Source organism: Physeter macrocephalus, unplaced genomic scaffold, assembly GCF_002837175.3.
Source record: "Physeter macrocephalus isolate SW-GA unplaced genomic scaffold, ASM283717v5 random_367, whole genome shotgun sequence".
Lineage (NCBI taxonomy): Eukaryota > Metazoa > Chordata > Mammalia > Artiodactyla > Physeteridae > Physeter > Physeter macrocephalus.
This window is the reverse complement of record NW_021145562.1, coordinates 21,041-35,355: the sequence shown is the minus strand read 5'-3', so window position 1 is coordinate 35,355 and position 14,315 is coordinate 21,041.

The window sequence follows — 14,315 nt, the reverse complement described above, 5'->3', positions numbered from 1 at the left end:
CAGTGGGGGTTTACTTTGTCTCTCCTTATTTAAAACGAATTTATTAGATAGAATGATGTGGGAAACATTTAACTAAGGCCCCTGTTAGGGGCTTATGTTCACGACTTAATTTGATTTACTAGCCCCCTGTGAAATGAGGAATCTTGTCATGCCAATTTTACAAATGAGGAAACTGAGGTTAAGAGACGTAAGAAGTTTTATCCAAGGCTGGGCAGCTAGGAAAGGATAGACCTGGAATTTGATCCTTGGTCACTTAACTCCAAGGGCAGAGACCTCTAACTTCACTGCACATGTAGGTATATGTATATCATGTCTATAAATTGCTCAGGTTCATTGAAAAGAATCTTACTGTTTGGACACAGAGCTATGAGGCATATCCTGATGCTGTGAGGTGGACCTTCTGAGTGTGTCTATCCGCACAGAGAGTCCAGTGAAAGGTCCACTCGGAAGCTCAAATTCCAGCTGCTTCCGTGCTTTCGTGTCTCTGATCTTGGGGGTATGCCTGTCTTTTCGTGGCCTTAGAAGAAAGGAAGTTAGACCCTAGACCCATTTCTCTAATCTTCCATCAATTTACTGCTTTGAAAAATTCTGTTGTTTCTCTTTATTTTGCTATCTTCAACTGTTTTCAATATCCCTCCTTCTTCTCCTTCCTTGCCTCCTTCCTTTGTCATTCAAGGAGGACATTTACAGAGCACCTGCTCAGCAGCTGTAGCTGCTGATGTTGCACAAAGATCACCGATAGTGGGGCTACACAGCTGGTGCTCAACTCCCAGCTCTGCCCTTGACTAGCTCTGTGGCCTTGGGCAACTTCCCCACTCCCAGCCTCAATATCCTCATTTGTAAAATGGGTTAATCGTACAATCGATTCCACATGGGTTGCCACAAACAGGAAAGATGGTTACAGTTATGAAAGTGTCTGACGTGGAAAGTGCTTGGTGAATGTTGACGGACACTGAGGCTTTGAGTGTGAGAGGAGACAAAAGGATCAGATGCAGACGCTGCCCTTGAAGAGCTCCCTGCCTAGAAGGGGAGGTAGGGCCGAAATCAACAAGGCAGACTGTGACAAGGGCCATAGGAAGAGGCACTTAAAGTGTCCTGAGGACTGGCAGGCAATGCCATGGAAATGCCTTAGGTTCTATAGAACAGCCTAGAAACACATTCCTTCGTGTATCTCTCTCTCTCTCTCTCTCTCTCTCTCTCTGAGGGGTCAGGAAGATGTTTTTCTAGGCCAGATTCAAATCTGCCCTGAATCTTCAGTAAAATAGGGCAGAAGGTAATGAGCAAGAATCGAGGTGATACTACCTGTGATTGAGGCCAGCAGGTTGAAAAGCAGCAGAAAGCTCCCTCGGGCTGGTCTCATCCGTGGGCAAGAGACAGAAGTCCAGATCTGCCCTGAGTCCACACTCTGTCACTTCCCAGCTGTGTGACATTGGACAAACACCTCACCATCTGGAAGCCTCAGGCCCATCACCTATAAAATACAGTTAACAATAAATAGTGCTATCTTCAGGGTTGCTATGAGGATTGAGAGAACTATATGCAAGTTCAGGGCATATGGAATACGCATAACAAGGACCAGCTTTTAACTTTTGTTTCTCTTTTTGGTGAGTGTGGGTGTGTTTGGGGCTCTTCTAAGACAGGTGGATTTTATTGGCCAATTAGAATTTTGGCAGCTCCACTGCAGAACAACTGAAGGGTAGGCACTTGACAATTTCATGTTTTCAGTATTTGACAGAGGAAACTGTCAGAAATAGATGTGCTTTGAATCAATGGGAGCAAGCCAATTATGAGAGAGCCGGGTTCCTGCATCCAACTTGGAGCTGAGTTCAGGGGCGGCATCCATCTGATCTGCTCTCATGGTCATATTGCAGGGTGGTTTAGGGAGACTTTACAGGGAGGATATTGATGAGTGCTTTAGTTGGCAGCAGCCATCAACCTGGGATGAGCACTGTGAACAGGTCAGCACCATCAGTGATGTTCAGAGCTTCACAAACCACATACACACACATAGCCTCCGCTGAGCTCATTCATGCAGTCAGCTCATGCATATGCATGAAGTTACTGTTCAATGACCAATCAAAGGACACCTTCTGAGCAGGAAAGGAAAGAGCATTAGGCCAGGGAGGCGGAACTCTGTTCAAATCCAGGTTCCGCCTCTTTCATCTCTCTGAGCCTCAGTTTCCTCATTTGTAAAAATGGGGAGAATAACAGGGGCTGTTGGGAATATTAAATTAGAGAACTGATATGAAAATGACCTGACACAGTGCTTAGAAAGTGGTAGGGGTTTAATAAATGCCGGTTAAATTGGAATCTGCTGAGGACTATAGGGACATAAAGATTTAACGAATATTTTTGGGATCCTACAGTATGTCAGTCTCGTGTCAGGTACCAGGCATACAGAGATGAATAAAACATGCCATTGTGGGGTCTATATTTAAATAGTGGGACACATGCACACAAACATCACGAGAGACACCACAAAAGGGAAATTTATGCCACGTTTGAAGGACACAAGTGGGTTTGTAGTCAGAGACATCCTATGTTTGCAAAGTCCTCTTTGGCTACTTCTGGCTTTTAAGAGCATATAGCCATAGAGAAAAATGAGATTCAATAGTCGATTCGATTCGAATTGGTTGAGAGACTCCATCCAAAGTGTGGAGGGACAGAAGGTGATGTCAGGCTCCCAGTTTGGCCAACACGTATCTAGTCAGGTACCAGCCATTCAACTCCACATTCCCTGGAACAGGCCACCAATCCTAAGATCCAAAACTTCTCTTTGCCTTTGAATCTCCAGTCCCAGGGGGGGCAACGGCCTCTCTGTGGTTCCAGTTGAGAACCAGTGTCCCAGAAATCTTCCCTGTGCTCCTATCCAGACCCATACGCCACCCACTTTCACCCTGCTCTGTGCCTGCCCCGGGGAGGCTGACCTTGGTGGATTCAATCAATGGAGCCCCTTACCCTCTGGTTCCTGGTTAGGCTCAAACGATGGGGAGCCTGAACAGGAGATGGGAAGGTGGGAGGAAGGGGAGACTGGGGTATTTACTCCCCTGCCTCCACGTTGCTGCGCCTCTGTGGGTTGGCTGAGTCCGTCTACCCAAGGCCACAGCTCCTGCCAGGTGGAACTCTCCACACAGTACTCTGTCTCACAGTTCTGGCCACCACTTTTTCCCCTCTCTCTTCAGGCCTAGGGGAGGTGACAGAATTCAGTTATTACCAGTCCTAGGGAATTGGGCTATCTTTGTGGTTCCCCCACACCTTTGTAAATAGCTCTTTTATTAAACGCTCCTCGAATTGCCTAATTTGAGCATGCCATCTGTTTCCTGCCAGCCCCTGACTGACACCTCCAGGTTCTCAGCCTGGAGATCACTTTGCTCTGCGCATACATTTTTCTGGCCCACGTGGAGAATAAGGTTGGAAATTTGGCCATGATGAAGTTGCCCTTCCGAATCTTTGCACGCCCTGTTTGCTCTTTGGTTTGGACCAGCCGGTCGCTTTTCTTCCCAGCTCTAAGGAAAAGTGGTTTTCAAGCCTCATCTGAGATCAGGAACCTCAAATGTATGTGTGGACAGAATTCACATGAGCCACCAGGGCCTATTCATCTACCACGCATGGTGGTTCTCAGAATTAATTTGCAACTACACACGCCAAACCCTCAGGAGAACCCCTGGTATACAGTAGGCACTCAACCTCATTTGGTCGTATCATCGGCTTGCCTATATTCCCTAAGGATTCACAGATTCACACAGACCTTGTCTCAAGCATCCATTCTGCTCTGTCGCCTTGTCATTTTACATCTGCAACACGTAAAAATATAATTCACATTTTTTTGAACTCCTATGGTAGAGAGTGGAATTAACAGAGTGACTAGACATGCTGACTCTACTCATTCCCCGCCTTATTTATTTACCAACTTGTGACCCTGAACCAGTTACTTAAGGCCCCTGTTAATGCCTGTCTCCTCATATGTGAAGTGTATACGATAATGGTACCTACTTCCTAGATTTGTTGTGAGGATGAAATGAGTTAGCTGTGTAAAGCACTTATATATGCTTATTATGATTATGTACTTACTTTATCCTCACAGGATTAGGAGCTATACGTGATTGCGAGAGCTCTGCAGGTCTGTCTGACTCCAAAGCCTGGTTCCAGCACACTGTTTGTATGGCCATAGGGATTATTTGGGGGACAGAGCTTGAGAAGGGATGTAACGAAGATATTAACAATGGCTGCCGTGTGTTGGGTCATTACCATGCTTGTCAGGAACTATGCTAAGCACTTCCATACGTTATCCCGATTTCAACTTCCAATGATGCAACAAGGAAACCATTATTAACCTCATTGTACACGAGGAAACTGGGGCACTGAGGGTTAAGTTACACACGTAGGGTCATGCATATTAAGTGGCTCTGGCAGGATGGAATCCTGGTCTGCTCTGACTCAGACATTCACGTTCTTAACCACCAAGAAGACAGTAACATGCTTCTCAACTGACAAAACTCAGGGATCCTACAGAAGCCTGTCTGGGGGGATTCTGCCCTGTGAATTCCATCCCAATATAAACGAGGTTGGCATCATCCTCTGCTGCAGCAGTGAGATGCGTAGCTTAGCACTGAGGCTGGCAAACACAGCATCTGATGTAATCTATTCCATTACTGAATGTGCAGTAGCTCACATTTAAAAAAATAAATAAATAAAAGGAAAGAAAGGAAAAAAAGGCTGTAGAAATGGTAGGAAGGCGGGAGGCCCAGAACCCAGACAATTGAAAAGCAGTGGCTGGTATTATCCCAGCTGATCACGGTGGCCATCAAACAGGAAGCAGGGGAGGACCCTAACTGTTGAGGTCATCGCCATTCCTGCCTGTGGGACAATGAAGGATGAGGGCACTTTGACAAGGCCCGGTTCAGCCAGGCGCCCACAGCCAGGCCCAGCTGTACACAGCAGTGTCACTGCCTCAGAGGAGACCATCTGGGGGGACAAGAGCCCCAGTATATAGTCTGTCCTCTGCCTCCCCTGTCTGTCTGCGCCAGGGCAGGGGGAGACTACCCTGTTTCCTCCTTAAAGGCCTTCACTCACAGAGGAGAGATGGACAAAAAGCAACAGGAAAATAAGATCTGGCTTCATCCAACACAAAATGGGGACAATGTGTGTCAATCCCAGCATGAAAGAGACTGGGGACAAGGCTGATGAGGGAGGGGTCCTCCTGAAAGGGAAAGCCAATAGGACCTAGCAGCGGGCAGCTGCCCCTATGGAGGGCTGAAGCCTTGCTAGAACCAGATCCAAGGCAGGTTGACATCTTCTGGCTGGATTGGCTTCAGGAACTAGATGCCCTGGATTCCACACCCAACTCAGCCTCCTGGCTGGGCTTCCAGCCACGGAGGCTATCCTCTGTGATCCCACCCCTAGGCACATCTGATTGGGCTGGGGGAAGAGGTCAGCTGACCTGAGACAGACCAATCAGAATCTCACTGGAAGGGACACCACCACCAAAGGCAGTATTTGTTTTGTTTTGTTTCTTTTTTTCCTATTTTGTGCAATGTTAAATCCCAAGTACCTAAGATTATGCCAGGCACAGTATATATTGAACTGAATCTTTCTCTGCACTTGGAATCAGAATTCAGCCAACTGTCCTCTGCAGGCCTGGCACTGAGGGACCCTTAACCCGAGAGTTGAGGCAGCCACAATCTGCAAAAGGATTAAGGACTGTGCAGAGGGAAAAGGAGGAGGAATAAGAACTAGAAAGGAGAGGGATGGAGGCAGAGAGGGCCGAACAGGCTTCCAGAATATGTCCCTGTATCCTTATGACAATGTTCTTCTCCCCGCTTTCTCCTTAAGCTAGCTTGAGTGGGTCTTGAGATTTAAAACCAAGTCATTCTAATCAAAACATGTCTCCTTGAAGTCCTTCCCCAAAGGGATTGTGAAAATTCCTGTGAACCCTTGAAGTATTTTTAGCTGCGTATACTTGGACAACTTTAGCCCTTGTCTGATCTGCCTACTGAGACACAGAACTGGGAAGGCAGGATGGCAGTCTAGAGCCTGACTGCCTGGCTCCCAATCCCGGCTTCTCCCCATCCATCCTGCAACCTGTGTCAGATTATCTCACTCTTCTGAACCTCAATTTCTTCTCCTGCCAAATGGACATTATAATAGCACCTACCTCTGTGGTTATTTTGAAAATATAAAGCGCTTTGCACAGTACTTAGCACATGGTTAGTGCTAGCTTAGTAAAAATAATGTCTCCAATACATTGAACAAGCAGGATTCTTATAAAAACAACTTGATTTTTGTCTCCTGTTTCCCTTTAAACCTATTCATTGCAAGTAAGCTGTTCCTCACTCCTGAATGAGATTATGGGCAGTCCCGTGAGTTCTCTAATCACTGTTAGGTAATAAAAGGTCATGTGGTCACTTTAAGTCAAGGACAACTGCCTCAATTCATAACTTACTTCTTCTCCCGTCTTTCCCCCAGGGCCTGCTGCCAGCAGGATCCTGCGGGTTGGCTCTTGCTGCTCCTCCACTAGCATGATAACCTAGTTTCTGGTCCCTCCAAGGATCACATGTGGATAGAGAAGGAAAGTAAGGGGGCTAGGAAAGTTCTCAATTGTTTGGTACTGTCAAAGGCTGGCGTTGCCCTCTCTGAGTCTGTCAGATGTTTGAAGTTGACAGTTTCGCACTTAGGTTTTCTGGAGATGTCCCGGCTGGACCACCCATGATGACAAGTCCAGGCTTTCCATTTGGCCAGTCCCCGCCATTCCCCATCTTGGCCTCTCCCTTCCAGCACTTCCTTCAGGACAGGATCTCTTTCACAAAGATCCCAGGCTGACATTCCTACTGCGGTTCTGAATGTGACAGCCCCCCAGTCCCCAATACCTGGCCCCCATTTCACCTATCTCTGGCCTGCCATCGTAGGGCCAGGTCCCTTCTTCCCCTTCTCTGTTGCCACGAGCCACTGTAGCTCCCTTGAGCACAGGTCAGGCCCAGGCCCACCACGTCCTCCAGCTGCAGGGCACACAAAACAAGCTCTCTGAGAGTCCCAATGGGCTAAGACTCAGGGTGAAAGCACAAACTCCTTCTCCAAAGAAGGCTTCACAAAACCTTCCCGAAATTTCAACAGCCCACCCCTTTTCTACCTTCCAAAGTGGTGGAGAGCTTTGAGAAGGGTTTGACTGGTTTTTGGAATTTTCTTTTGTAAATTCTGCACTTGGCTGGCCTGGCCCCTCCTGTGGAATGCAGCAGCTGTCATACCTCGGTGCCTCAGCTAGAACTTCAACTTGAACCTCCTGTTAATAATAAATTGACGTGTGCATCTAACCTCTCCGTTCACCAAATGTGATCAGATGCATTATCTCACCTATTCCTCACAGTAACTGTATCGAGGTGGCAATTCTGCTCTCCCCATTTTTCTGATGAGGAAACTGAGAGGTCAGAGAGCTTGTCTGAGATCACTCAGCCGGAGACTTAGAGCCACACTGGTGCTATCTGCCTGACTCCTTTCCACTGTAGCACAGCTTCCCGAGGAAGAACGCATATCAGGGCTCTGTGCCCTTGCCCTGTGCTACCTGGCACTTGGGCTGTGGGCCTTCCACGGCCCCAGGACACTCCTGACTCAAGGGATATCCTAAAGGCCTGCCTGAAAAGGCAGCAGCCTCCTCAATACAGAGCTAAAACACAGACGGGAGACTTCCTTGAAGTGGATGGAGGCAGCCAGCCCTGTGACTGGCAGCTGGGTTCACAGAAGCAGCCAAAGAAAAGCCTCGCTTCCTTTGCACATAAAGCGTCCATTCTCAGCCACACACACTGGCACAGACACTCACAGACCAGCGCCTCAAAGGGCCGGACAATGAAACAGACACAGGCAAGAGCAAGAGATTTTTTTTTTTCCCTTTCCAAATGTAAAACTCAGATAATACTCAACACTTATATACAATTTGCATATGAGCTGACATTTTTATAGGAAAGGCAGAGATTTCTTGTGCCAGAGTTTTGGGGCAGATGGCTGGGGGAGGTGTCTATAAAGACAGCTTTATAGCCTGTGGCCACTTCTTCATGGTGATCAGCACATGGGCCAAAAATATACCAGTTCCCTTTCCCCCCATGTTTCTTACCTTCTATCCATCTTGCTCTCTCCTCTCCCTCTCTCTCCATTATTGATATTTTCTAGTGGCCAGCCCTGGAGATGAGTGATACTCCAACCTGCCCTCCAGGGGCTCACACTCAGGTAGGGGAGATAGGAGAGGAAAAACCAACAATGAAAATGCAGGATAATAAAGTAGAGGTGGAGATGCATGCAAAGTGCTGTGGGACCCCAGAGTGGAGTAAGGGAAGGAGGGATGGGGCGGGAGGTCGGGGGGATTTTCCAGATATTTTACAACTGGTACTAACGTACCAGGCAGAATGGTTGCCTAACCCATCAGAACAGATTCCAGCCTTTGCACGGAATTGGGTGAATATCAGCTCGTGGTGGATTGAGGGAGGGCTTCACAGAGGAGGAGATGCCTGAGCTGAGTTGTGAGGGTTTGGTCATTAGGCAAACAGACTTCAAGAGCGGGGACAGGAGAGAGAGTCAGTTAGGGGGACTATTGAGACCTCTTTATCTCTGGTCCCTTAGAGGCCCAGAGTGGTCAGGAGATGTTTGTTGAATGAATGAATGAAATGGAGGCTGTGGGATGGGTAGTCACGGGATGAAACTGAAGAGCAGCAATAAGACAGTAATGGAGCTGCCATTTATTGTAGTCTGCTACATGTTCCCTGCTGCCTGTCAGAGGGAGATGAATTGCCAGGATCAGAGGAGCGAAGACGTATCACCTAAAATCCTCTGGCACATAGTAAGTGTTATATCGGTGTTAGTTATTATTATCCCAAAGTTACAGATACACATGTGGAAACTCAGAGAAATATGATAACAGTTTGGACAGCCAGGCCTGTCTGACACCAAATCTTATTCCCTTAGCCCATACCCTGCAGGGAAGTAGGACTGTTTCACTTATGTAAATTGCACTATACATATTTGAAAAAAAACACATTTTAATTCTCGATGGCCTGCTCCCTGAAGTAACTACGGGGTGAAGCCTGATTCATCTCTCTTCCCACAGGCCTCTCATGGCCAAAGCATCTCGGTGTGATTTCCACACAGCAAAGTTCCTAAATGCGAACATACACTCCTTTTGGGGCTCAATCAAAGAAACCGTGATCTGGTCCAAAAAAGGAAGCTAAAACCATCTTACTGTACCACATACATTGGATAGGCAAGTGAAGGCATTTGCAAGGGTGGTTTTTATAATATACATTGTAGTACAAGCTGTAGTATATGGTAAGGTGCAGTCGTGCTGTGTACAGCCTCCAGGGTTAGGAATGGTCAGCTGGTATTTGGGTTAAAGGTCCTTGGCTTGGCAGTCATCCTTATGCCCCTATGTCCTTGGAGTGTCTGGAACCTTCTGATTCTCAGTGGCCAAAACACTCAGATTTTGTCTGAAACCCAATATTGGTTTTCCCAGCTGTGGGAACACAATGAAAATCTAATGGACCCCACTGGATGCTACCCCCTGGTTCTCCACTGCCAGTCTTTCTGTAATTAACCTTTGGACCCAGACATGAAGGCTCCACAGCAGGGTTGGAAGGTTCTCTCCAGAACAAGATGGAGCTTCTGAGCTGAGACCCTTTCTCTTGACAATCTGAAAATCAAGATTCAATCAAGGATAACAGCCATCACCTGGACCCATATTTCTAAAACCACCCAGCCTGACAGGCACCAAATAACATCCAAATGTTAACCCACATGGTGAGAAAGAAATAAAAATAAAATCAGGCTACTTTATCATTAGTCTCTCATGAATGCATCTTATGAATATTTTTCTTTCAGAGACATGTACTGAGTACTTGGGAGACAGTATTTGTGTGTGCTTTCATTAAGTCTCCGACGCCGAAACACATTCTGGGACTAATTATTTTTTAACTAACTAATCAGCATGTTTCATTCATAAATTGGGATTTATCAGTATAGCACATGGAAGGAGAGAACATATTATTCTTTTAATTTGGCTAATATGCAAAAACGCGCTGTGTTTGTAATGACCTGCTTTCAGTGAATAGAGGCAGGCTGGAAATAGTAGCAGCTTCCTCTAATGAGGGTGCTGGCTCCTGGCCCCAGCTGTTCACCACCAGACACTCAATGTGCTCCCTGACCTATCAGAGCACGTGTTCCTGGTGAGGACGCAGGAGCGATTTCCTCAGCAGGGGAAGAACTGATGGCCTTGTGTTTGTTCGACTGATGGAACCAGTTACACCCGCTTTGTTAGTGAGAAGTAAAAGCCTGGGGGCGGAGGGTGGTGGGAAGGAGTGTTCACTTTTGTTGACTATAACACACAATCACACACACACACACACACACACACACAATCTCACACACACACACACACACACACCCTGAACCTGTCAAGAGTTAAGGCCCAAATCTGTTAATAAGAGATTCCATCGTAATCTAGTAATTCTTGTCTTTCTCACCCTATTGTGCCTGCCAACCAGTGTGCAGCTTGTCGGCTATGCAAATAAATCCTCCGCTCTGAAGTCCCCTGATAAAGGGATTTATTTATCAGCCCGACCTGAGTGTCCCATTTGTTCCTGCAAATTTGCTCCTCCCTGCTCTTGCGCACTCTGATTTAGAGCCACGGGCGCAGGTTCGCCTGGTTGATCAGGAGCCGGGACAATCTCCCCACCCCTTCGAAAACCCCAGGTCCCGCTTTGAACCCGAATCCTCTTGAGCCTCTGGTGTGCGGAACTGCTCTGGCCTCACCCAGCAGGACCGGGGGGTGAGGGTTGGGGGGCGGTGGCCGGAGTCGCGCTGGCCTTCCCGTGACACACTGGAGCAGGGTCCAGCCGCATTCTTTCTGTCCAGCCCTGGTGCCAGCCTGCCGAGGACTCCGCCCGGGGACATCCTGATGTGGCACATTTTCCAGCCAGGCGCTGCTTTTGTGTTTTAAAGGAGGACGCTTCCTCTTCTGTTTGTTTTGTTTTGTTTTTCTCCCGTTTGTTTTCAAAACTTTTATTCTAGGAGCTATTTTTTTTACATTGAAGTAGAGTTAATTTACAATGTTGTGTTAGTTTCAAGTGTACAGCAAAGTGATTCAGTTATACACATATATTTTTTTTCAGATTTTTTCCATTATAGGTTATTACAAGATATTGAGTAGAGTTCCCTGTGCTCTACAGTAGGTCCTTGTTGTTTACCTATTTTATATACAGTAGTGTGTATATGTTACTCCAAACTCCTAATTTATCATGCTCATTGTAGAAAAGTTAGGAAAAACAGAAAACTCGCCATTAAAAACATCTAAATCCCACTACCGAGAGACAACCAGCTTGTATACCCCCGTTTGGGGTATTTCCTTCTGATCCTCTGTACCTGTGGCAGAACGGGGTCTCTCAGCCAGTGAGAGCCGTCTGGCTTCCTCTATTTGTGAAGCAAATGCTAAAGCAGGATGGAAAAAAACTGTGCTGTATTTTAAATTTTTACAGGCAACAATCAGAGTCACATGATATTAGCAAGAGTATATCTGTGACTATGTGCGAGTATTCAGAGTATCCCTGTGATTATTTATAGAACTGCATTTAGAGATGATGTCAAAAATCTAAATCTGAGACCTTAGGTGAACATGAGGCGCAGTCAAATAGCTCTCCTGGGTCCCTTACCCCACCCCCATGGGTCTTATGTATGTGTATTTGTGCTTATACCATATTTGAGATCATTCTACCTTCACCTTTTTATATTAATATGACTTTGGTCACATTTTTACAAGTCAACAAAATTCTTCTGCAACAGGTTTTGATGGCTACTCAGCATTCCATTATGCAAACTTACCATTTAAGCTTTCACCCATTACTGTACATTTCAGATGATTCCCTTTTTTGTTTTCACTCTGACAAATAATACTGCATTGAACACCTTTATATGAAAATCTTTGTGACTCTCTGGGGTTATTTCCTTTGGCTGGACTCCCAAGAGGAAAATTACTGGGTCATAGGGTAGGAACATTTTAGTGTCTTGTTTCATGTTGCTCAGTTCGATTCTGAATAAGTGGTACTGACTTACCCTGAAAGAACATTTTCACCGTTTTAGTTAACCTTTAATTGCAGAAGTCATTCACAGCATACACGCTCCTTGTAAAAAGATTTAAAAGGTAAGGCCTGTATCTCTTATCACCACTTCCTCCAATCTCTGAACCCCTCAAAGGCAGCCACCGTTTTCAGTTAAAAAGCCCTTAATCAATGCATTTAATTAGTTATCTGTGTGCTTATATAAAATGTATATCTATGAACTAATAAAAACTCTCATATCTCTGTAACTATAGAAAACATGGTGGTTTTGTGTGTGGAATTTTTTTACGTGAATGATATCATATTGTATGCATATTATGTAACTTTTTTCCTCAGCTATCTGTCTCATAGCCTTTACTGTGTATATATAAATCAACCTTACTAACTTTCCATACATTTCTATGGGATAGATTCAGCCTAGTTTTGACAGCCATTCATCTATGCATAAATATTTGGGTTGATCCCAACTGTTTTTCATTTTGACAAAAAGTGCTGCAATATACACCCTTTTACACAAGCAAGTGATTTGAACAGGTTTTGTCGCTACAGTAGGAACCAAGAAATAGAATTTCTGGGTCATGGGATATGCACACTTTTTATTTTAATAGATATTGCCAAATTGTAGAGGACATTTTAAATTACTTTAATTAGGGATCTTCTAGAATGCCTTGGATTTGGGCTTAATTATCAGGATGTAGTTCTGAAGTATCCTATCAGGTAGGATGTCACCCAAAGGTCTGTTCATGTATTCATTCACTAGCCTAGCCATTTCTGTCTTCTGAGGACCCAGCATGGCCCCTGATACATAGTGCAGAGTCATTAAAGGTTGCTAAGGTCCTCTCCTCTGCACCAGCCACACCCTCAAGGGGCCTCAACCCAACACCTGATTCCTTTCTGCAGCTGCCAACCCCCAGCTCAGCTTTCCAGACAGCTCTCAAATATCCCCTCTTCTTGGAAGCCCTCCCTGGAGCTCAGGCTGAGTAAGGCAGCTTCTCTTCCGTGTCCCCATGGCACCCTTATTTATTGGCTTGTCATGCTTATTGCAATTTGGAATTTAGTCACCTCTCCCCTGTTACACTGGATAGTCTCAGGATTTCAGTGGTGCATGGTATTTAGGCATCACCTGATCGGTGTTTGTGGACCGTTGGCAGCACAAGCATGTATGCATGGCAGTCTGTTGGCTTTGAAAGAGAGGGGGCCAAGTGTATGCAGCATTCTTCATATCGAGCTTAACAGAAAAAGGCTGTAAAAAATTAGAGGGCAAATATTTGACCCTTGACAGTGATTATGATGTTGATAAAAATGATGAATGATCGGTAAGTAGGGTAAATCACAAACTCTCGCACACACAAAAATTTAGAACCACATCATTCACCTCTTGGGAAAATGTTTGTAATGCTCCTCACTTCAATATTTCTCCATGAAATCTAGAAGTTTCTTATGCAATTTATCTTTTAAAATGCATCACGGGGAGTGACAAACAGCAGCCAGAAAGCTGCTCAAATTTTGGAACATGGCAGCTTATTGTCATCAACCTCTGGGTAGGATCTCAACTCTGAAAAGAAACATATGAAAAAAGACTGAAATAAATATATCAAAATGTTAATAAGGGCTTTACCAGTGGAATTAGGGTGATGTGTGATGTTCTTTTCTTCTTCTTTTTACTTTTTTAAAAAAACCTTTCAGATTATGTTACCGTGTACATAAATTCATTTTACATCAGAAAAACAGAAATAACCAAAACCATTTCTAGCAATTAATGAAGTTGCTAAGGAGACAATTTTAAATAATCTGGGATGTGTGGACATCTATGACAGAAGATAATTCCAAGGGGACTAACCTGAACTATCAACTCTCAGGTTAGACAGTCACTCATTCAGTATGAATTGGGTACCACAGCCGAGGACTGTGCTAGGGGTGAGGGGATAAAGTGCAAACATCAGGTACACTTCCCACCCTCACGAAGCTCACAGTCTACTGGGAACCACAAACTCAGCACTAATGGGGGTCAGGCAGCAGGGAGAAAGGAGTGAAATCCACCAGCAGGCCCACTCCTCATATTTTGCAGGCCCTGGGAAGAAGTTTAAATGGAAGTCAATCTACCAGATCACTAAATACTTTACAAGCTATAAATCGAGTTAACAAATTGAAGTAACTTCTAGTCTCCTACCCTGACAAATGTACCTTTATAATGACCTGGAAGGCCAAGTTCAATGTAGAATTCTCAGA